At 38.9% G+C, this 6,388-nt stretch overlaps 1 protein-coding gene across 2 annotated transcripts in view; it reads right to left on the bottom strand.

Annotated features, from left to right (window-relative positions):
- Nucleotides 1-3,781, bottom strand: part of LOC148946467 (dnaJ homolog subfamily C member 5-like) — a 28,469-nt gene extending 24,688 nt beyond the window's left edge. For both annotated transcript variants that reach the window (XM_089098482.1, XM_089098481.1), the window contains exon 1: nt 3,696-3,781. The gene's annotated coding sequence lies outside the window, so the exon portion shown is untranslated. The remainder of the gene's footprint in view (nt 1-3,695) is intronic.
- Nucleotides 3,782-6,388: the final 2,607 nt, after the last annotated feature.

The raw sequence follows: 6,388 nt of genomic DNA on the forward strand, positions 1-6,388 counted from the left end.
ACAACATTTCGTTGTTTGTTGCCTAGCAGTCAAGCAGGAAAATTTCAAGTAAAGTTTATATTAACAGACTATTCAGATAGCTAAGAAAAAAACTTTCCTCTATAGTCAGAATTAAAAACTGAGTAAAAATTTAACATTCATTTGCACTGGAAATGAACTTTACCCTATTCCTATATATACCAATTCAGGGTATATATTTCAACATTAGGGGGAGTGAGAGTAAAGTTCAAACTTACTTCTATTGAAGGAATTAAATCCTGAATCCAAATTTACCTTAAATTACCTTAAATCGCACTAGCCAGCAATAAGGACAAATCCTGTAGACGCTGGTCAATGATGATGGTGGCTCAGCTCATTGGGCACATCCCAAACTGTGCACCATGGCTTGCTGCACCAATCTCTGTCAACAGCTGACTTGAAGGCTTCGGTATTAGGGGACATGACTGCATTCTGGCATTAAGGGAATCCCATAAGCCAACCACACGGTTGGAGAAAAATTTGTTTTGCAGCCTGGCATTAGCGCATTTCCGGTAGAGCTTTAGGGGGTGCCCTCTTGTTCTTGACAAACTATCTAACTGGAATAAGTCAGGGATGATATCGTGGTTGCAGATCAATTTGAATATCATCAATACATCTCCTTGCTTATGTTGGTATGTGAGAGATGGTATTTTGAGCCTTTGGAGTCTGGTAGAATATGGCAAATTTTGAAAACCCCTTATGTATTTTGTTGCTCTCTGCTGCACTGATTCCAGAATCGATTGGTCAAGCTTGTTAACTGGCATGGCAATGGACATCCCAAATTCTAATTTTGGTCGGATCAGGCCCTTTAGGGGCTTAGTAATCACTGCTGGAGATCTACTGCAGAACGTTCTCTTTATTATACCGAGAGTTTGGTTGGCTTTGGCTCCTGCAGACTGCGTGTGTAAGTTGAATTTGAGCTTGTTATCAACCAAGACTCCCAGATCTTTTTTGCAGTGACTGGTTGTAAGTGGCTGTTTAGAACTACAATTGGATTCCATAAAATACTGGCTGAGAGGGTTGTTTGCTCAGAAGTGTATGACCTTGCATTTCTGGATATTAAATTCTAGTTGCCAGGTTTTTGCCCATGTTGAGAGTGCATCAAGATCTGCTTGGATGTCTTTGGTACTTTGGGGGTCACAAATTGGACTGATTATTTTGGAATCATCAGCATATAAGCAAATCTTATTCTTTATGATTGAAGATGCATCATTAATATAGATGTTGAATAGAGTTGGGCCCAAAACTGTGCCTTGGGGTACTCCACTTTCTACATCTGCTGATTCTGAGAAGAAAATTGATCCACCATCCCCAAATACTCTTACCACCTGCCTCCTGTTGGTAAGAAATTGCATTGTCCAATTTATGACTTCATCGTGGAGGCCTATTGCGTAGAGTTTAGAATTTAGCCTCCTATGACATACTTTATCAAACGCTTTCACTAAGTCTAATAATATCATATCAACTGGGGATCCCGTTTCCATAAGTTCTGGGACATGCTCATAAGCATCAATGAGGTTAGTATCAACTGATCGACTGGGGCGGAAGCCATGCTGGCTAGGAGATAGTAGCTTGTTTGCATTTAGGTGTTCAATAATGGCTGAATTAACTATGCCTTCAAGAAGTTTTCCCACTCCAGAGGTGAGACTAATTGGTTGATAGTTGCTGGCTTCATCTCTGCTGCTTCCTTTATGAACAGGTGTAATGTAAGCTTCCTTCCGGTCTTGTGGAATAGATTTAGAATTTAGGGACTTTTGGAATAGTAGGGTGAGAGGATGTGATAGTACTGCATACGTCTCCTTTAAGAGCCGAGGGGGCACTCTGTCAGGTCCTGTTGATTTATTTGGGTTAATTTTCTTTAGTCGTGTCTCTACATCTACTTTAGTAATATTGATGGGTGGCATACTTTTATGAATTTCGTACTGTGGGGGGTCTGGAAGTGGGGCATTATCTGCAACTGTGAATACTGAAATGAACTGCTTATTTAATGCATTAGCTATCTCCCTTGGGTCGCAGATTTTAGATCCATCTTGTACAAGTTGAGTGACAAAATGCCTTCTAGGCTTACCTGATGACACATACCTCCAAAATTTCTTAGGGTTAGTTTTTGTTGCAGCTGCCACTGATTCCTCATACTTCTTGGTGATATTTCTGGAGAAACTTCTAAGCTGGTTACATGCCTGCTTATATTTTGTGTAATAGTCAGTCTGGTTTTGATTCTTTGTGTACAGCTTCCAGTATTTCTTTTTTCTGTTCCTAGCCATTTTTATTTCTTTTGTAATATATGGGAGGGTTAATGAATGTAAATTTAACATTCATTTGAATCAGAAATGAGCTTTATCCCACCACCCCCCCCCCCCAAATATGCAAATGTATTCCCTGAACTGGTATATTTAGGGGTGGGGTTTAGTTCATTTCTGATGCAAATAAATATTATTTGGATTCAGGATGCAATTCTGACTATAGGGTTAAGTTTGTTTTTTACCTACCTGGTTATTCTATTAGCCTAATATATCCATTACCCCAAATTCCACAACTTGGAAGCCAGAAAAATGTTTACATAGAAGCTTGGCAATACCTTCCCATAGTATAGGTTTGGCCCTGAATTCACAATAAAATTCTACTTTAGCTATCTTGGAAAGGGATTAAGTCAGGAAAATGAAACTTTCAGGGATGGGTTTACAGGCTAAAGAATGGCCCAGGAAGGTATTTTGAAGCACATAGGCCTACCTCCACTCCTTCTTTCTCTAGAGGGTCCTGAAATTTGACAGGTCTATAGGCCTACCCATTGTGATTTTGACAAAACAACATTTCACCTTAATTTTCAGTTATCAGTTTTTTTTTTCTCTGGCTTTAGTTCCTAAGATGCAATTCCTGTTATTTGAGTAGGATTTAAGCCATATCAATATAAAATTTAGGAATTTATTTGCATATCTTTAACCTTATAAATTGGGATTGAACAAAGTTGTGAAGCTGAAAATAATTCTGTTGTACTTCATTTAAGCAGAAGATCTATTTTGCAAGGTTTCACTTTTTTAACACACATAATTTTAAATTTCATCAAAAGTCAGGGCCCTGCAGAGGGAGGAGTGGAGGTAGGTAGGCTACTTTAAAATACTGGTCAATATCTACCAAATCATATTATTGAGTTAGGAATGAAGTGAATACACCATTCAATGGCTTTTTTTTGCTTATTACGAATATAATAATCATTTCTATCAGAAATGAATTTCACCCCCCCCCCTCCTATCTCGCCGATACTCAACCTACCCCGTATAGGGCATACAGTGGGGGGGGGAGCTGAAATTCATCTTCGATAGAAATAAGTATTATATTTCTAATAAGCATAAAAAAAGGCATCGAATAGTGCATTCAATTTAGTCCTAATTCAATAGGCTAATATGATTTGGTAGATATTTACCAAAATACCTCCCAAGGACATAGGCCTATGCTAGGCCTTTTTCAGACAATAGACCCATCCCTGAAAGTTTCATTTATCTGGCCTAACCCCATTTCAAGATAACTAAAACTAGAATTTCACCTATTTCTCTTTAAAGCCTGTGATTGGCCTATTCTATGTCAATTAAAGTAACAGCATAAGCTAATGGGTGCACACAAGCTGGGGTGTAAAATAATTAAACAGGCTGAACAAAATTTAGCTGTTAAAAATTAGTTACCTAAAATTACCAAATCTCCCGTTTTGTTTAATTTTCAAATGATAGTACTGTATAAACAGCAATTTTTATAAACCAATAAATCTTAATGTTTATTTCTTCTATTAAGAAAGGATTGAAGGAATATTCACTGAGGAGCAGGGTTGCCACCTCAACAAAACTACTGGTACTACCCATATTAGCTCAAAAGTACTACCACGACATAAAAGTACTCTTTGCCTAAAATTTTGCCGCGTGTTGCGCTTCGCGCAACACGCGGCCTTTTTGCACCGGAGTTTCTCTTTTGCTTATAATATAACCCAGAGTAATTTTTATTTTTTATTTATGTATATCTAGTCGAACACTGACTTTCGATATGGCAAAAAAGGGCCACTGGTATGGGAAGCAACTACAAGCAAAATCATCGAAGTTATCTCTGGATGTTCACTATGAACGGTCCGTAATTGCCGAGTAGGGTAATAGGGCGTCCAGACTATCGGTTTTCTGGGAAAATAGGACAGAAAACTGGAAGCAGGAAAAGTAGTCAAGATGTGCAATTTTTTGCAACAAATCTGTACAAGTTTATCAGTTATCCGTATCAAGCCTGTTTTTTTCTGAGTGAAAACCTGAAAGAAAAAAAGAAAGAAAAAAAAAAAAATCAGTTAGACAATTAACCTTTTTTCTGTTTAAGAGCTACTACATTTAAAAGCTACTTTTATTTATCACTTATTGTGATAAATACTACCATTTTCCGTCCCATTTTGCCTAAATGGGACTAAACGGGGGCAACGCGCTAAAGGCGTCACCCTAAAAGTTCAGTAAGAGAATTTTATTTACAGACCTTTACAGTAATAAAATATTATTTAAGCTCACGCTTCCACTTCTTCGCACTCCTGACCAGCTCTGTTGGAATATCCCAAGTCTCTGGATTCGATACTTTCCTCCTGACATGCATAATATCGGATATTGTTTCTGGCAGTAGTCTGTTCCGGAGGGGGGTCCGAACTAGCTTTAACAGCGAAAAATAACCTTTGGCCGGAGCGCTGCTATGAGGCAACGACATAATACCCTTTATGAATATAGGTAGGTGAACAAAAGCAGAGTCCCCGGCACCATCCTTGAGCGCGGACACTGAATTCCAAAACTCCAAAACTGACACTTTCCCTTCCCCTAGCTCTTTCTTCAAGAATGGTAATCGCCTCCACTCTCTGTTTAGGGCTTCGACTTCCAGCGAAACATTGAAACAGTCCTTGAATATGCGGAAAAGAGGGATTATAGAAGGAACTGATCCGGATAAAGCAGTTTCTGGAGATAACCAGTCTAGCATTCCAAGCAAGGGGTCTTCACTGCTTACTCTTCGCTTTATTTCAGAGCACAGCTTGATATAAAACGAAAGGCAATTTTCTTTGTTGCAGCTAACTGTCTGTCTTGAAGTTTCCGAATTTCAATCTGATCAATTGCAAAGAGCTCAAATTCAGCTCCAAAATGCATATCCGTCTCCATAGCTTTAAAGTTTATTGGGCTTGAAAAATCTATTTCGAAGACTGAACGTATGGCCAAAAGGTTGTCTTTTATATAATTCCTTGCCAGTTCGGAGAGAGTATTACCCACGCTTTTTAAAAGTTTGTGAACTTTCACTTCTGCGCTCTGGAACTCAAGATTCAGGCCGTTTACAATAGGAAGAACGTAATTCAGAAAAAGATAATAAAGCTTGACTTCAGGATCGATCAAAGCTGTATAAAGCTTCACTGCCGCTTGATCCCAACCTTCATTCGCAGGTAAGGCGAATAACGACGTCAGAGCAGTCCACTTTTCCACCAGCCTCTGAGAGACGGCCTCAAACGCTAACCAGCGAAATGCATATTGGTACAGGAGTGCATGATCGGCTACTTCACAGAAATTTTGGAATTCTGGATACTCACGTAGTCGTGTTGCACTAATATAAGAATAAATGGAAATATAATTGCTGTAAATGAAAATATCGGTATGTAAAAGCGAACAATAACAATCAGAGCATATTGCAAAACAGTGACACATTCATACAAAAATAGCCAGCCAGAGAATATCTTTCTTTGTGAGGGCTGCAAGGCCGTCGTTCTTCCCAAGCATCACACTTGCATTATCAGATGCAAATCCAATACAGTTTTTTATTGTCATCTTCTCACTTAAAGTCTTATAGATCAAGTTTTTAAGGCCCATTGCTGTTGTATCCCCAACTTCTGGAATGGCCAAAAAGTCTTCCTTGATTCCGCATGTAGTGTTGTCATAGTAGCGAACGATGATGACTAAGTATTTTGTCACGCACTTATCAGTGCTTTCATCAACCATCAGCGATAAAAGCAATTTTTCGAATCTTGAGCTCAGCTGGCTGATGGTGTGTGAGGCACTTACTTTTTTAATTAGTCCAGTGGTTTAAGTTCTTCCACATGCAAGAAGCTTTACTACTGATGAATCAGGGATAAATGTTTTCAGCAATTCGGGTAAGCTGTCCATAATACTCATTTCCTTAGATTTTGATGCTACCCAGGCTGACATTGTCAACTCTCTAGCTGTCACCTGTTGGCGAATGTGTTCTCTTTCCTTTGCTGCTCCCGATAAAGTAAACTCATTGGTTTGGTCATCAGCAATACGCACTTGGTTCTTCAAACAAACAACTTTGGATATGTGACTTTCCCTCAGTGCATGCCTACGTAAATGGGATAGGCTACCAGCAATGA

This window comes from Artemia sp. Qi Xiang Cuo, chromosome 12 (genome assembly GCF_049724085.1).
Source record: "Artemia sp. Qi Xiang Cuo chromosome 12, ASM4972408v1, whole genome shotgun sequence".
In the NCBI taxonomy this organism is placed as follows: Eukaryota; Metazoa; Arthropoda; class Branchiopoda; order Anostraca; family Artemiidae; genus Artemia; species Artemia sp. Qi Xiang Cuo.